General features: G+C 39.5%; 1 protein-coding gene and 1 long non-coding RNA gene across 2 annotated transcripts in view; both read right to left on the reverse strand.

Annotated features, from left to right (window-relative positions):
* SLC25A21 (solute carrier family 25 member 21) overlaps positions 1-18,987 on the reverse strand; it is a 480,180-nt gene that overhangs the window by 303,715 nt on the left and 157,478 nt on the right. The gene's annotated exons all lie outside the window — the stretch shown is intronic.
* The window catches only part of LOC122239588, a 150,637-nt gene continuing 147,651 nt past the window's right edge, over positions 16,002-18,987 (reverse strand). The window contains exon 10 of the long non-coding RNA XR_006218810.1: positions 16,002-16,202. This is a non-coding gene — a long non-coding RNA (uncharacterized LOC122239588). The remainder of the gene's footprint in view (positions 16,203-18,987) is intronic.

The raw sequence follows: 18,987 nt of genomic DNA on the forward strand, positions 1-18,987 counted from the left end.
TGGATGAAGGGCCAAAAAATGCTTGCTTTGCCATTTGCTCTCCCCCAGGAAGTGAGCAACTATTGCTGTAATACAGAACCTTTGTTCTCTTTAGCACATCAAGTCCTCTTAACTTTTTTGGTGTTCAAAACTGTTTAGATATACAATGGCCAAGGTGTAGATGTCAAAAAGCTTCCCCAAGGGCTGGCACCTCCAAAGTTCTTTTTGATTTCTGGAAGGTAATTATTATTATCTCCATTTACTTTCTGAATATTCCTCTCTTAACATATACTGTTTCTTCTTTAGATATTGGAGGGAGGGGTGAGAATGTTAAAAACTGCTTAGGTATTCAATAGTGGACATATATCAGGGTCTTAGAACCTTGGGTGGGAAAGGACTTAACCAAACCTACTTTTTAATTTGATTATCATAGCCTGCTAATGAACTTTTAATCATGCTTTTTATGAAATTTTAACATGACTTTAACTTTAAAAGATTTCCTGAAAAAGAAAAATAAAACCTAACCATACAAAAATGCCTGGCTAATTTTTATTCATTGGGGGCTGGGTCCTAAAATATCGCTTAAAGGCCCTGAGTTCACAACTGACACGTTCTTGACATTTATAGTGATTCTATGGACCCTCAGTATCTATTGCTACAGTTCCTTCTCTTGGTGTTTTTCTTGGATTGGATTTATAGCCAACTGGTTGTAATTGACCCTCTATTGGGACAAGTTAGGATATGAGCATATGACTTTTCTGTTAAAAAAAAAAAAAAAGACACAGAGAGTGACCAAGAAAAAAAAATCACCATTGATATTTATCTTAAACTTCCTTCATTTCCAGCTTCTCTGGCAGCAAGTCAAGCTGCTGTCATAAAGTAGAACTCTCAGTAAAAAGGGTTTCCTAGAGAAAGGCCACATTTCTGAATGCAGAAGCACATAAAAAAGAGTATGATAGAAAAGCACAGCATTTCTCCGTCCTTCAGGCACACACAACACCTGAGTCTTGCCACAATATTGGGGTCTGCCACCTGAGATTCCAGGTTGGCATTTCCTTACAGGAAAACTGGTCATAGACAGTCTGAGCACAGATGGGGGAAAGGGATGTAGAAATCTCTATCAGCTCTTCACGGAAAGCCAAGGCCTATCAACCTACATAAGCCTTCCCAGACCCCACAAGCACCATCTCATTTTCTCCAAGGAACTGATTGATTGGTGGGTCTTCTTCCGCTTCCTCATCTAGTCGGCCACTGCCCCAAAGACAGAAAAACAAACTAAGGTTTTACCCACTAAATGAGAGTCTGAAATTCTTTCTCATTTAACCTACCATGGTTGGTTTTAAGGAGACTGAAAAAAGAAATAGAAATAATTCTACATGGGGTGCATGAAATGCTTATAAATTTATCTCCCAAAGAAGCTTTCACTACCAAGCCTACTATACAATCTACAAAGTCAGTCTAATTTTAAGAATCTAAAACCAGCCATCTCCCAAGCTCTTTAACTTTGTGGTCTTAGGCTTGGGAGTTCCTACCCCCATGTGCTGGGAAATAAATCAGTGCAAATCATTCTATTCAACAGCTTCCAGTTCTCCTTTCAAATGGCCTCTAAAAAGTTAACAACAACTGAAGCCTGTTTTATGTTAAAGTCCTAATAATGTAAATAGTCAAATGCAGCATTTTTAGTCATTAGCACTGAAAGAACATCATACATCCGATTGTGTCACCTGGGTGTGAGCGGAGAATGCTGTTTTCTGTACAAAGCCGCTGACCACGATGAGAGATCGTCCATCTGTCCGGCTGCTAATAACACTGACCAGAGGTGGGAAGGCTGTTAATGGGGACCCCTTAATGCAAGGTTTCAGTTCTTCTCAGGTTTGGCTCCTCAAGCTTCCCACTAGCTGCACGTTCTGGCAGACTGAAGCAGACAAGACCTCTTCAAAACTTTTGAACTTTGGAGGCCAGTTAGAGAGGGAAATAAAGAAGCAAACCCTTGACATCACTGATTTTGCAAAAGCACTTCTTAAGTCCTGTGCCCTATTATGAAAACTCCTGTCCTCTAGTAATAATAAGGGCAAGAATTTTTGTATGCTTAATTGTGCTAAGGTCTTACCATCACTCATGTCTCACAACAACACCAGGAGGGAGGTAATATTACCATTCCCATTTTACAGATGAAGAAACTGAGGTTTGAAAAAGTTAAGTAGCTTGCCAGAGATCATCACATAGCTAGTAACAGAGCCCAAAATTAAAACCAGGCTTACCTGATTCTAAGGTCCACTGTCTTAACCACTACACAATGCTCTTAACCACGACACCATACAAGGAAGTTAATGGCCTCTCTCCAAAGCTGCTGTCTCTTAACTTGGGCTGTTCACACTGTAGAGCAGAGACACTGAGAGAGAAGGATGCCCACTCAAGAGAGACAGAAGGAATCAACTGCTTTTTGGGCTGTTTCAGTAGCATCACTGCCTTCACTGGCCTTAGCACACCTTAAATGGGTATCTTGACAAGATCCTTACGAGATTTGGGTGACATCTCACATTTCTACAAAGGCGGTAGAGTAGTGTGGTGTCCTATCAGTGGCTTCTCCACTTCTCACTTTGCAAGAGCTCCAGCTATTCTCTTTCCACATAAAGCAATATTAAGACAACGTTGATGATTTATTAAATGTCTTTATGTGTGAGGCCTTAGGCTGGGCAATTTGCAACTTGCTGGGGGCCATGAAATGGCATCTATGTTACATCATTCCCATGAATTTAACCACCTGTGGGTGGAACCATGTGTCCTTCCAATGATAAAACCCCTATGTTGACAGGTCAAAGGGGTCATATCACTACCTCAACTCCCAGGATATTAAGAATAGGACTGTTCCTTGGACACTTATTCTTAGAAAGGAACATTTTTACATCTGGCTTAAGCTCTGAGTCAGCAACTGGATACATACACTCAAGGTATGCTAGGGAGAAACTATTAACCATGCAAACTAGCCCCAAATGGCTTTTCTGATTATTTGCTAGCATGCAGGTGGCTTCATGAAGAGACCTGCAATTCTAGAATGTTAGTTTTTGTAGTATGAGAAAATCATAACTTTTTTTTTTTCCAGGAACTTGTTTTGCCACAGATTTAAGGCAGTAATTTGTTACAGGCAGGACATTTATAGGGGCTGTGTTATCGAGGCTAGAATCATCAAGAAATTCTATCAGAAGACACAATGTTTAAGTATAGGTCTAATTACTGCAATCATTTCTTTTTTGTTTCCTTTGCAGAGATCCACTTAATCCCATCTCTTAGTGTGGGCACAAGCTGACAGTTGCATGACAAGGAATGTTTCCCTTTGTAAAAAACCCACTTCCTTTCTGTGTAGTTTTAGCCTAATTGAAATGTTTCCTATTAAGCTCAATCAAGGCAGCAATTATCTAATTACTCACTTATGCTTTTCCAGCCAAAAATTTGCCTAAGTTGGTATATTGGAATGAGAGAGAACATATTTATTATTGCTTTTACATTTTCCTGTTTGGCTTCAAACAATAATCATAAACATTTACTTCTAGCTCACGAGTATATGTCTAATTAATACTGCTATTTTCTATAAAATTGTATGGCTGTAAGCTACAGCCTAGTGCCAAATGTAGCCCCGTCTACAAACTGTGCTTTGTAAAACTTGTGGTTATACTACATGAATGGTGTCATTGGAGAAGGGGAATAAGAAAAAGAGGCTAGTGAAAACAAATCACAAACATATATTCAATCATTTCAAAGCCACGAGTTTTATGGCTTTACAAAATAAAAAAAATGAATAACAGATTCAATCGAGAAATAATTTTTAGAGCATCACTTTAAAGAAACATATATCCTGTATGTCTGGATTTTCTCCTGATACAAATCCCTTAGGTCTCGAGATGATCACAACCAGTCAACAACACAGGTGGTCCACACTTTTTAGGTATAAATTAGAGGCATATATCATTAAAACCAGAATTAATTTTAGAGTTAGTGACCCTGTGAGGTCACTCCTGATTAACTCAATTGTGATTGAGGTTAAGCCAAAGCGCAACAGACAAATTGGGTATGAGAGATTGATATTTTCATTTCCAGACAATAAATTTTATCATTATTGTTATCTTAACTGTTAGCTAATGTGGGACTAATACAGTCCTCTGCATGGAAAAAGACCCCTGGAAAACTTGTGTACTTCTGGGTGAATTTATAAGGAGGTAAAGGAACACCTCATCAATCCCCCAAATTGTGGCCACTTGACAAGCTTTCACCTAAGTTTATCATAAACCCAGAAAATGACTACACTCCATGAGAATTGCAGCAACAACAAAATCAGTCTGCAAGGAGACCATTCCATTTGCTGGAAAGAGATGAGACATTTTGCATTGTGTTGGTAAGGAGAAGAACTTTCTTTTGCTTACACATAGTGAGGAAGGAACCATGCATAATATTAGTAACCTCAGAGATGACGAGTTCTCTACAAAACAAACAAACAAACAAAACCACAAAAACCACTTCACTTTCTAACAACTGATTTATCTCAGGTATACCCTGAGTGATGACTGATTAACGAATTAAACCTGAGAGTGGGGACGATGTCATTCCTAAACCCATGTTATGTTATCTGCTTCACAGTTTGCAAAGAAGTCTTAACAAAATGCATTCTATCTTAAAAGTGGTCCCAAAGATTCTGCATTCTGTGCTGTCAGGAGAGGAGGGCAAGAACAAAAGGTAGAGAAAGGAGACAAACCAATTTCTTTGCCAGAATGGGGAGAATAAAGTAATCAGACATTTCCCTTTCACTGGTCCTTGTATAGGGACTTGGAAGCTTGTGAAGTGTATGGTCGGAAAAATGGATTTTGTTTCTTCATGTGACCATTCACTGGAGAGGACAAATAAGTCTCACTATTCTGTCTGCAGTTTGACTCATTCCCACTGTTTTTTCTCTGAGTAGCTTTACACACTCTAGAGAGGGACTAAATCCATTTCACAGTAGGCAGAGTGGAAGCCTGGGGTGAACCTATCATCTGAGAACAAACATAGAGACCAGCGTTATCACCCATCTGTCTAGATCTGCCCTCAGCTGACCTTCGGCAGCACCAGGATCAGTGAAAGTCTGGTACGTTGAACCTACCAATGCTTCTTCCATCTGCAGGCCCATGAACTTCCTGTTCGGTGGTCAGCAGTAAACAAAAGGAAACAAGACATTAAACCAACGTGGTCTATGTTTTCAACATTGTTTGGCTTTTGAGATTTTCAAGTTGAGTTACCACTGCTTTTATTTCCCCTCCTACTTTGCACCAGTTCTCATATTTCCATCCTTCCTCCACTGCAATAATTCAATAGAACTAATTATGTCTTTAAAAAATAGTTAAATAAGCAAATGACTGAAGTTCTTTCTGTTTTCCCTGATGCTGGGTCAAATGGCTCCTCAAGTTGTTCTGAAAGGATACTCTTGCATGCCTGACTGGAATCTTCTTTGGAGATTACTTTTATGATGTCTCATTATTCTTCCCAGTGTGTTGAAGGTGCTATTTTATCAAGTTTTAAGTAATACTGTCTGGAAAATTTTAGGATAATACAAATTTAACACTAGGAAAGGTAAATATCCCACAGCTCTTAATTATAATTGTGTATGTGTATGATATATATATATATGTTTTCCATTTGTCAGTTATTTTTCTATTTGTGCATTTTTATTTTTTTTATTTTTTTTAAAATTTTTTTAACGTTTATTTATTTTTGAGACAGAGAGAGACAGAGCATGAATGGGGGAGGGTCAGAGAGAGGGAGACACAGAATCTGAAACAGGCTTCAGGCTCTGAGCTATCAGCACAGAGCCCGACGTGGGGCTCGAGCCCACGGAACGCGAGATCATGACCTGAGCCGAAGTTGGCCACTTAACCAACTGAGCCACCCAGGCGCCCCTATTTGTGCATTTTTAATAGCGGATTGGCTTGCTAGTTATTTTGGTTCTAAGGCCTAGAATATTAATGCCTCTGATAAATGAAACTTTGCTTTTCATCACTCTATTAAGATCTTATAAATCAAAGTCACCACCTACTATGGAAAAGTCTAATGTTAGAGCACCTGGGTGGCTCAGTCGGTTAAGCATCTCACTCTTGATCTTGGTTCAGGTCATGATCTCACAGTTTGTGAGTTCAAGCACTGCATCAGGCTCTTGGAGTTCTCTATCCCTCTATCTCTGCCCCTCCCAACTCATGCACACACACACACACACACACACACACACACACACACTCTCTCTCTCTCTCTCTCTCTCTCTCTCTCTCTCTTTCTCTCTCTCTCTGTCTCTCAAAATAAATAAATAAACCTAAAAAAATTTTTTAAAAAAAGCTCTTCACTTGTCATTGCCTAAGTTAAAAATATGTCATCCGGGTCAAGGATTGTAAAACATTATAACCCTGGCTACATACTGTAATTACCTAGAAGCTTTTTTTTATTTAAAAAAATTTTTTTAATGTTTATTTAGTTTTGGAGACAGAGAGACACAGTATGAGCAGGAGAGGAGCAGAAAGAGAGAGGGAGACACAGAATCGGAAGCAGGATCCAGGCTCTGAGCTGTCAGCACAGAGCTTGACACGGGGCTCGAACTCAGGAACCACGAGATAACAACCTGGGCCAAAGCCAAACACTTATCCAACTGAGCCACCCAGGTGCCCCTAGAAGCTTTTAAGGCCAGAGATCCTAATTTAATTTGTATGTGGTATGCTTGGGAATCAGGACTTTACAACACCCTCCAGGTGATTCTAATATAAATCCAGGGCTGAGAACTACTTTAGAATGAAAGTATATAAACACACTATATACTTGAGCAATTAATGGATTTGTAATTTTTTCCTTTAAGAGCCCTACTATTTGCTTGAGGTGAAACAGAGTGCTGCAGTCATTCATTCACAAAGAGGCCCCCTTTGTGAAAAGGGGGCCACAAAGTGACCCCCTTTTCACTACCTAACTGGCCACAAAATCAAAACACCCCTTGAAGGAAGGAAGGAAGGATGGAAAGAAGGAAGGCAGGAAGAAAGAGGGAAAGAGAGAAATTTGTCAAGAAAAACTAGTTTAAAGGGAAAAATAGAATGGTAGGCCAAATAATAGCTCCCTAAGATGTCCCATCCTAACCCTTGAAGTCTGTGAATATATTTCTTTACATGACGAAAGATAGTTTTACAGACATAATTAAATGTAAGACCTTGGGATGGAGATAGTAGCCTGGGTCATCCAGGTGGGCCCAAGCTAATCACACGGATTCTTAAAATCAGTTTCCCCCCTGTGGTCAGAGGAAGTCCTGCTACAGAATAACAGCTCAGAGAGATGCAACATTGTTGCCTCTAAAGATGGAAGAATGAGGCCATGAGTTAAGGAATGCAGGAGGCACCCAGAAGTTTTGGAAAAAGACAAAGAAACACATTCTTCCCTAGAGCTAGCAGAAAGGAAGACAGCCTTCCTCACACCTTGAGTTTGGCCTAGTGAGACCCATGTTGGACTTCTGATCTACAGGCCTATAAGAAAAATAATGTGTGTGTAAACCACCAAGTTTGTGGTAATTTGTTATGGCAGCAGTAGGAAAATAGTGCAGATACTGGTGTTAATTTTGAATTTCCAGAGTCCTCAGACAGAGGTAGAGGTACAGGGAATGTTATGCGGAGTCATGAGATTGCATCTTGCTGACCTCTAACTACAGGGAGTATAAATGACCTAGGGCCCCAGTTGCTGCTCTAAACTCCACTTGGTGCAGAGAGCATGCCTCCCATAGCTGCTCCCAGCCAATGACTGAGCCAGCAGCAATGCAGAGGCAGCCAGGTTCTGGGGAGATGCAGAGCTCCTCTGACTTTACCAGTTTGGTAAGGACTGCATCCTGTGATGGCCTTGCTGAGCATCCCTTCAATTGCACTGCAGTATAGGACACCTGCATCCCACCTTCCCCTCCTCTCTCTTTCACTCAGGGTTAGACTTGTATACGGATCCGACACAGCTATTCTACCTCTCCTGGCTCCTCCCCCATTTTCTATCACAGGCATTTTCTAGGACCAGCTATATAATTCGAGTACAAAATAAAAACGTGGAGCCCTCTGTTCAAAAATCATTAAGAATTTTAAGCCTGGGATAGCAGAGCATTAATTACCCCAACTAAGAATTTTATTTATTTATTTTATATATAAATTTATTTAATTTTATTTATTTATTTTAAATTTATTTATTTATATATAAATTATTGTCGAATTGGTTTCCATACAACATCCAGTGCTCATCCCAACAGATGCCCTCCTCAATGCCCATCACCCACTTTCCCCTCCCTCCCACCCCCATCAACCCTCAGTTTATTCTCAGTATTTAAGAGTCTCTTATGGTTTTCCTCCTTCCCTCTCTGTAACTTTTTTTCCCCCTTCCCCTCCCCCCTGTCTTCTGTTGAGTTTCTCAGGATCCACATATGAGTGAAAAAATATGTGTCTTTCCCTGCCTGACTTATTTCACTTAGCATAACACTCTCTAGTTCCATCCACGTTGCTACAAATGGCCAGATTTCATTCTTTCTCATTGCCAACTAGTATTCCATTGTATATATAAACCACATCTTCTTTATCCATTTGTCAGTTAATGGACATTTAGGCTCTTTCCATAATTTGGCTCTTGTTGAAAGTGCTGCTATAAACATTGGGGTACAAGTGCCCCTATGCATCAGCACTCCTGTATCCCTTGGGTAAATTCCTAGCAGTGCTATTGCTGGGTCATAGGGTACTTCTATTTTTAATTTTTTGAAGAACCTCCACACTGTTTTCCAGAGCAGCTGCACCAGTTTGCGTTCCCACCAACAGTGCAAGAGGGTTCTTGTTTCTCCACATCCTCGCCAGCATCTATAGTCTCCTGATTTGTTCATTTTAGCCACTCTGACTGGCATAAGGTGGTATCTCGGTGTGGTTTTGATGGAATGACACTGAGCATCTTTTCATGTGCCTGTTGGCCATCTGGATTCTTTTTTAGAGAAGTGTCTATTCATGTCTTCTGCCCATTTCTTCACTGGATTATTTGTTTTTCGGGTGTGGAGTTGGGTGAGCTCTTTATAGATTTTGGATACTAGCCCTTTATCCGATGTCATTTGCAAATATCTTTTCCCATTCTGTTGGTTGCCTTTTCGTTTTGTTGATTGTTTCCTTTGCAGTGCAGAAGCTTTTTATCTTCATGAGGTCCCAATAGTTCATTTTTGCTTTTAATTCCCTTGCCTTTGGAAATGTGTCAAGTAAGAAATTGGCTGCGGCTGAGGTCAGAGAGGTGTTTTCCTGCTTTCTCCTCTAGGGTTTTGATGGTTTCCTGTCTCACATTCAGGTCCTTCATCCATTTTTGTGTTTATTTTTGTGAATGGTGTAAGAAAGTGGTCTAGTTTCATTCTTCTGCATATTGCTGTCCAGTTCTCCCAGGAACATTTGTTACAGACTTTTTTCCATTGGATATTCTTTCCTGCTTTGTCAAAGATTAGTTGGTCATACTTTTGTGGGTCTAGTTCTGGAGTCTCCATTCTATTCCATTAGTCTATGTGTCTATTTTTGTGCCAATACCATACTGTCTTGATGATTACAGCTTTGTAGTAGAGGCTAAAGTCTGGGATTGTGATGCCTCCCACTTTGTTTTTCTTTTCAATATTACTTTGGCTCTTTGGGGTTTGGATGCCGTGATAGGTCAGGGGCTCAGTCCGCAGTTCCAACAAAGCATTTTAAATGCAGGGTCCTGTGCCATTCCTCAGGTGACTCCCCCTTGAGGCTGGCACTGGTATCTTCTGGTATATTCCTTGCATATCTAATCCTAGCTTGGTATATGTTGGGAGGACACTAAGAGAACATTCTGCTGCTTTTCCCCTAAAATTAACTCCTTTGGGCATCAAACTTGGCTGTGATCAAGGAGTGGGAGTCAGTTTCACCTTGACCTCCCTAGCCTTTGATATGGTTTTAAAATTAAGTTTATTGACTCAAGCTAGTTTTCTATTCAGTTTTGAAGTTTCCTTTTTCTATAATAATACATTATGTTTAAGAAGTAGGGTGGTTTGGGGGCACCTGGGTGGCTCAGTCGGTTGAGCGTCCGACTTCGGCTCAGGTCATGATCTCACAGTTCGTGGGTTCGGGCCCCGCATCGGGCTCTATGCTGACAGCTCAGAGCCTGGAGCCTGCTTCAGATTCTGTCTCCCTCTCTCTCTGCCCCTCCCCCACTTGTGCTCTGTCTCTCTGCCTCTCAAAAATAAAGAAAAAAAAATTTAAGAAGTAGGGTAGTTTTTTGAGACAAATTCATTGGAGAAAAAAATGTAGTAAGAATTATAGTTGAGATTTTTGAAGTTTCATTTGAAATAAACACCAATGCAAAATTTAGGCAACAGAACTCATAAATGCATTTCGTCATTTCATAGTGAAAAAAAGGGGGATGGAAACAACTAAAGGGCTACTTCAGGGAAAGGACTAAAATTCCCTCCTTCTTCTCCCATTTGAAATTCTAGGTGTTTTTTGTTTTTTGTTTTTTTGAGAAGGTGTTTTCCAAACATTTGGCAATTTTAAATATAAGGGCAGAGCTCTGTGGCCTTTAGCAACCTCTCTAGGCCTCAGTGTACTAAGCACGCTGGACCCTGCATATTCTCTGAGATCCCTTTCAACAATAAAATGCTTTGGTCTCATGCAAAAACATCTGCTTTAGTCAAGGCTGTGAGTTTTTATGACATTATCATATATTCTTCCTGAGTGTCTGTCTTTTCATGATTTTCCGAAACAACACATTTGCTTGGTGCTCCTGTCATTAGGATTTGTTAAGGCATTATAGGTAAGATAAAGAAACTGAAATGAAAAATGCAGTTGATAGAATATTCACATGACCAGCCCAAGTCCCCAGAGTTCTTTAGGGATAAGCTCTGGACTGGAACCTAAGTCTCTTGACTATTCATCCTATCTCCTTGTCTGAGCCTCTCCTAGATCATCATAAAGAGCCAAGTGGTTAGATTTTGGATTTTTTCAATATCAAATTAATAGATTAACATTTATCCATTTAATATATTCCCTTAGGTGGTACACAGGTCTGACCAAAACATTGGATTTCCCAAATCCCTACATTAATAATTTGGTCCCTTCAAACTGATGTTGTTTAGTCTTTTTTTCTTTTTTAATTAAGTAAGCTCTACACCCAGTGTGGGGCTTGAACTCACAACCTCAAGATCAAGAGTTGCATGCTCTACTCACTGGGCCAGCTATGCACCCCCACACTGATGTTGTTTAAATATTTGCCTCTCGCTGATGTAAATGAAGCACTAGGGGAGAAGGACCACCAAATCCCCATTTGTACAGCAGAAGGCCTACAGGTAACAGGACCCACTGTCATTGGAAGTCCTAATCCTATTGTGGTATACCTCTTGTGGTCCCACCCAAGCAACTCATCCATATAGGTAACCTTGGGTGTAAAGTTTTGGCATCCTAGGTAACCATCTAACTGTTCCTGCTCTTAATCCAATTTTGATATTATATAACAAGTTTTCCTTTAAGTCCATTTCATTTTTATAATTTGAAACAACAAGTAGGGGTGAAATTATAGCTCCTACATCGTAAGTCCAGTGTAAATTTTGAAACCTGCTTCTGGTTTTCCTCTTTATCCAAGTAATTTATTATCACAGAGGTCTAGATATGGCGAGGACTCTTAGGGCTCTTTGAGAAAAAAACAAACACAAAACAAAACCCTCTAAGTCTAAATGTAAACCAGAACCATATATACGGTTTATTTAAAAATTCCTATTTATTGCATTAAATCTTAAAGTATCAGATTTTAGACTATTTACAATTGTCTGCAATAGGAATATTTACAGAAACACTTAATTTTTTTGTAGGGTCCATGCCAGCCATTGCAAATTGTGCTGAAGTTCTTTTCTCCTTATTGGGAACTAAGATGCTTTATTATCTGATGATCCTATTCTAAACTTGCTGAGTTTATCAGAAAACTGTATAGAGACTCTAAATACTTGGGAAAATCTTTTAAAAAAGCAGTATATGCTATAGAGTCAACAAACTATTAAGATGTTGGAACAGCCGACTACTGCATTTTGAGCGTTACTGTAGGCACATACAAAGTCAGGTAAAATTAGCAGACATTTGTTTCAAACCCAGGTCTCCAAAGTTCTTAACCATTCTACACACTGCCTCTCCAACTACTCTGTCATTATCCTAGCTGGTTTCCACTCTTCCCGCCCTCACAGTCTATCTCACCCCTGTGTCTTCTCTTGGTTAATGTCTTCATTAACACCAGAAATCTTTGTATCTTGAATTCTTGCTCAGCTAACTGCCATCTCCTGGCCCACCGAATCTTCATCACCTTAGTTCTCCATGCTTCACTTGATCATAGTATTGAAGTCCTGCTAACCAGCCTTGATCAGATCCTCACAGATGCTCGGCATCAGATATTAAAGATTTCCTACTGCATTTGGTAATACTATAATACAGTGTTTGAAAAGGCACCTCTTGAGCCAGATGTTCAGGTTTCAAAGCCTGGATTCTCTACTTTCTAGCTTGGGTAAATTACCTAAACTGTTTGTGACTCTGTGTCTTCATCTGCAAAACAGAGATAATAACACATTGTTGTGAGCAGCAAATAGAAGTTGTTTATTAGTCACATTTGGCTATGATACATCTTTGTTTTCCTTTATACTGTCTGAAGGTTTCCTCTCAAGTTCCCATAGGTTGCTGCCTATACGAGTAAAAGGTGTTATAGAGAACTTATAAGCAATGAAACCCAAACTATTAGTTGAAGGAATAAAGGGGAAAACAGTAGGATGAAGAGGATGGGTGGTCTCAGAAATCAGTCAGTCAGGCAGTTAGAATATTCTTAAGACCTACAGGTGAAGGGACAAGGCCATGGGGTATGTCTCCTCAAAGTGTCTTCAAACAGAAATGTGGTCACAAGTAGAGACGGAGTATACAAAATGAAGTAAAATAAAGATGTTCAAAATGAAGAGCAATTAACTCAAAAGAAAGGAGAAAGAAGGAAACCTTGGAGTCGTTCCTACTTCTACTGATTAGTGATTGACTTCGCTATGGGACAAGGAAGGAATGAGAGGGAAGAAACAGCCCAAATCCCAGTAGGAAAGTAGTCAGTGCCCTGAACCACAGGACAATTTGTTCTCAGAACTAGAACCAAAGCAAAGTCAGTGAAGGATTATGTTGTGGGAACCCTGATGATAAACACACTCAAGATGAAGGAATGAGTGCTCCTTCCCCAATTTTGTGGGTACCAAAATTGAAAACAGGATGATGTAATTCTTAGAAATTGAACAATTTAGGACTCAGCTCAATATTAACTGAACCTCTGCTACGTGCCAGGCACTGAAGACATGATCGTGCCCTTGCAGAGCTACGTACCAGAGGAGAGGCAGACTTTCTCCATGAGCTGCCAAAAGAATAAGAGGGAAGAGAGGAGGGGAGGCCAAATGGAGGGTGGCTTCCATTTGGAGGAAATCATTTACACTGAACTATGGTAACAAGTATAAATTAAACCATTGGTGAGAGGAAACTTAACTTGGCAATAAATTACCATATGTATCAAGAATAGATATCACTTTAGAATATGCATGAGGTGGAAATTAAATGCTTGATTAAAGATACAAAGTAAGATTTAAAACTATATTATTTAAACTTGTATAAAGTGCTTTTATTCATGCTTTACACATGAAGAAACACTGAGTGAAGCCTAAAGCAACCTTCAGGGACCCTGTTATGATCCCTATTTTACAAATGAGAAACAGAGAGGAACAGAGAGATTCACTACCTTGCCTAAGTTCACTCAAACAAAACCATCTTTGACACTGGACCACATTTATCTGGATTTCTTGCCTAAGATGCTGTTGGTTCACCCAGCATTTACACTGAGCATGAGTTCTAAAACACTAGTTCCATAGAATGTTGGCAAATTTCTATTTTATGGTAAAGCAGGTCTTGGACATACTGAGAGAACAGCTTTAAACATGTTTTTACTGTGAGACTTCTCAGAACCTTAAAAATGGCCATGTACAATGTAAATTTCCAAGTTGGGTGTATACATGTAGCTTTTCTTCTTTGATCACAGAACACTTTCTTCATGGTCTCTTGGACCTAGAGTAATATGGAATACACTGGAAAATACTGAACCAATGTGTACTGAGGTGAGCAAGAACCTAGACAGATTTTGAGTTTGGGCAGAGAAATACAAATATGAGGTAGAAAAATTACGACAAGATGATTCTGGAATAAATTATCCACTTGAAACAACTTAAGCATAGAGGAGCTGGTGCCCCTAAACTAGACCACCATACCTCTGTAAATATCTAGGCAACACTAAGTCTGAATAAGTATGCACATGTGTATTTTATTATGGAGAATTCAGATATAAATACCGTCTAGAGATAGTTGGTGTGAACTGTATGACAAAGAGTCTATTTATTTCATCTGAATGGGGCTGAGAAAAAAGATGCAAACTATATTATCTGAGACAACTGAAAAGGCTGTGGTCCTTAGAAGCAGATTATTGAGCTCACAGGGGGAGTGAGGCAGTAACAGCCAGTTTACTTATGTATTTATAATACTTATGTATTATTTATTCATTGTCCTCCCCCATTTAAACTTCTAAAGGACAGAGATTTTTGTCATTTTTCTCCACTGATTTATCCCAAGAGTCTAGAACAGTGTTTGCTACACAGTAGGCGAGCAATAAACAGTGAATGAATAAAAGAACCTTATATTGAAGTCAGAATCTTTGATAACTTTCTACCCACCCTCACCACCCAGAGCAAATCTTCTTCATCTTTTCCATCTTAATGACAATTCCGGTTGACATAGTTCCTTGGGCTAAAAATCTTGGAGTTTACCCTCACACCTCTTTCTCTCTCAGCTTCATCCAGTTGAATAGTAAACCGATTCAAGTCTACTTTTGTATGTATACCAATTTTAATCTCTTCTTCCCATCTCCACTGATACTATCCTAGTCGAAGCCACCAACTCTTATCTTGCCTATTTCAATAGCCTCCTAATTGTTCTCCCTGTTACATCTCACACCCTGCTACCATTTCTTCTTCACATAGCAGCCAGAATGATCCTTTATAATGACAAATCAGGTTCCATTACACCCCTGCCCCAAATCCTCCAATGGCTTCCCATGGAAGTGCTCACAAGGCCATGATCTAGATCCCACTCTGGCTCCAGCCTCTCAACTTCCCTCTGTCCCTCTCTCACGCTGGTCTCCTTTCTGTCCACGATTACATCCAAAATATTCCATGCTGCAGGGCCTTTACACTCACTGCTTCTCCACCCAGGGCTCTCTTCTCCTGGACATCCATACTCCACACCCACCTTCCTTCCAGTCTCTTTCAGAGGTACCTAACCTGCGAGACTTTCTTTGACCATGCTATGTAAAGGAGCAGCCTCATCACCATGATTCCTCCCGTCTTTTTACTTTATTTTTTCATAGCACTTACCACTTTATATGGCTATTTGTTTTTTGTCTCTATACTCCACTAGAACACAAGATCCATAATACTAGGGACTTTGTTTTGCTAAATTCTGTAGCTCTAGCATTTAGCAATTTTAGAATAGTGCCTGTCATGTTGTAGCCCCTGAATTTAAAAAAAAAAGGCACTGGGATGCCTGGGTGGCTCAGTCGGTTGAGTGTCTGACTCAATTTCAGCTCAAGTCATGATCCCAGGGGTGTGGGATGGAGTCCGCTTAAGATTTTCAGTCTCTCCCCGCCCCACCACCCCCTCTCAAAAAAAAAAAGTGCTAAATGAATGAATTACTAATATTTGTCAAATGCTTATTAAATGTCAACCCTTTAAATGTACTATTTCACATAATCCTTAAGAGGCAGTAGGTATTATTAATTTATTTAGATGAAGAGATTGATACCCAGAGAAATTAAGCAATTTGCTCAAAGGCCTACATCTAGCAAGTAAGGAAGTCAGGATTCTAAGCCAAGTAGGTCAACTCTGGTCTGCACTTTTGTGATCTATATTCTGCTTACCTTGCTATGGCACATATGTACAAGTCATTCTAAGAGTTGTTTTCATGATAACTCCCAGAAAGGTATTCTCTCTTCCTTCCTTCCTCTTTTTTTTCCTTTGGTTCTTTCATTCATTCATTCATGTGCTCACATGTTAAGCATGCAATTGGCTCCAGGGATACAAATTTGAGTAGGACTCATTCCCTACTCACAAAGAGCTGCACTGTCTAGAGGAGAAGGCAGACATATAAATAAATAAACAAACCCAAGATATGTATTTATTTTTTCTCAGAAAATAGAGATAATTTTACTCAAAGCTTTTTCCAGTTTGCATTAAACTGCAAAAAATTTTACTCAAAGTCATTGCCTAAATGTTGTGATCTGTTTATGTCAATTGCCCCAAAACATGTAAATACCATATTTTACATTTTTTTCCTTGCAAGTTGTTTCTGGTTCTTTGGAAAGTAGATGTGGTATAAACAGTAAATGACATAAAATATAAGTATTTCATTATTCCTTAAATACTTTTGATATTTACCATCAAGGCTTTGTACTAGATGCCATAAGGGATTATAAATGACATGGCATTGGCTCCTCAGTGAATTCCCAACCAAGCAGAAGGACACAGAAGCAATAAGCTCAGTGTAAGACGCCATCAAAAAGGCCCTCATAAGGAAAGTACAGCGTCTGATGTGCTTTCTGCAGAGAACTAGATTCTCTGGATGGATGTTGGGGATTTAAAAGCAGACATTTCAGTTCTAAGACCTTTATTCTTAACCATGTCTCTCTACTATGCTCACTATGAGGTCAGTACGAATTTGGCATTCATAAATGTTTCAACGTAGAAAATTCATCTAAGATATTTTAATGTAAACTTCCTAAATGCTTTGTCTTCTGTGGAATTATTAAGGGCTCTACCAATCCTATGAGCTTTCTCTGCATAGGAGGCGGGTCTTCAGGATTAAGCCCAGGTCTGCTTCCTATTATATACCTCTGAGCGAATTACTTCTCTGTACTTCAACTGTAAAATGGGATTGATAGGAATATCTACAGCACAGTGATTGGTGCTGAGGCTCCAAAGATGATTAAAAAGCAAGGAAAAAAAAAAAAACAACTAAGAGCAGTTAGTAAAAATGCAATAGCACTCAGGTAAAATAACTGAAAACTGCATGTAACAGTGTTAGGAAATATAGTGTATGGTTATATACAACTGTGTGTCCTTATTAGAGATAAGGGCTGGTCCATGATCCTGTGCAGTCTTTCCATTAAGTCTATAGTTCAGGAACCATGGTGTAGCAACACAGCTTCAGTGATTACTTGCATTTTTAAAATGTAACAGATATGATGAAAAACTGGCAGTATCTACTAAAGTGGAACATTTTTATTCTTAGTAATTCCCTCTCATCATTATACACCTGATGGAAATGTCCATATGTTCACCAAGAGACATTTATAAGAATATTTGTAGCAGTAACATTTGTAATTAGTAAAAACTGGGAGTTTTTTCATCAACATAAATGGTAGTATCGTCACTCAACACTAGACAGCAGTTACAATGAACAAATCACAACTGCACAAAATGGGTGAATTTCACAGAAACAGTGTTGAGCAAAGAAGCCAGATTCAAAAGTGCACATACTCTGTGACTGCATCTAAAAGTTCAAACACAGTAAGAAGTAATCTGTGATGTTCCAAGTTAGGAGAGTGGTTTCCTAGGAGGTTTAATAATTAGATGGAGTTACAAGAGGGATTTCTGGGGTTCTTGTAATGCCTGTTTCTTGCTCTGAGCACTAGTCAGGTAGGCATATGCAGTTGGTAGAAATTCTTCAAACTGTACAATTAAAATATGTACTTAGTGTATATATTTTTTTAATTTTTTAATTTTAATTTAATTTTTTTTAGAGAGAGAGAGAGCATGAGTGGAGGAGAGGACCAGAGGGAGAGAGAGAAAAATTTAAGCAGGCTCTACTTTCATTGCAGAGGGGATCATGGTGCATGATCCCACGATCCTGGGATCACAACCTGAGCCAAAATCAAGAGTCGGATGTCCAACTGACTGAGCCACTCGGGTGCCCCAACTTAGTGTATAATTTTAATAAAACACTCCCTTCAAATGTTGTAGCTCTCCTCGCTGTCCTAACACCCAGGCCACGTGTTTCTTAGCTTTGTGTGTCCCTCCACACAAGGCCAACCACTCTGAGAATCCACCCAATTTAAGCGTTAAAAGTCTTTCCTTCTGTAAGCATGGCAGTAAAGAGTATTGTTGCAAACCACTCCTAGAATCAATGTTTTCTTTGACTATGATTAGCTCATTGGTGCCAGGTGTTCTGTGGGGCATTAAGACAACATTTTTAAAATGGCAAAATAATGAAAGAGGCATTTGATGCTAAAACAAGTAAATAGCTTGTCTTTATTTTCCAGAAACAACCTGCAACCACCCACCAAATTCTATTTTGAAATGTCATCAATGTTTGGGGAAAAAACTATCAACTGACAACTATTATTTATAAAAGGCCCTATAAAGGGTATTAAAGATGTCAGGAGTGTTTTATCTACTGACCTGAAACCTGTCTCAGACAGAAATGAAAATGGCTGCAGAGTCAACACATATATTTCATTTTGGTGCTGCATTTGAGGACACCTGGGCCAATGTTATGTGTTAAGTCAGTGAAAATGTGTAATTCACAGAGTAACTGAAAAAGCCACTAGACAGGAAGATGGATGGATTGAACATTTTCTGTGCCACCAAATGGCTAATGATCAGGTAAACACCTTTGAGAAAAACAAAATCCAGAATTGTTTCAGCCGTTCTCTGACCACCTCTTGCCTCTGGCATGAGCAGCCATTAGCCTGCTGTGGGCTCTTCCAGAAGACAGACCAGCTGCAGAGTCCCTAGGAGGTCATGTCCTCCCTCCCACCTTTTAGAGCCCACTAAATAGCTCATTAGAGGCACCTGCTGTGGAGAAACTGGCGCGGGCAGAGCCAGGATTCAAATCTTGATTCCAAGGTCCA

This window comes from Panthera tigris, chromosome B3 (assembly GCF_018350195.1).
Source record: "Panthera tigris isolate Pti1 chromosome B3, P.tigris_Pti1_mat1.1, whole genome shotgun sequence".
Lineage (NCBI taxonomy): Eukaryota > Metazoa > Chordata > Mammalia > Carnivora > Felidae > Panthera > Panthera tigris.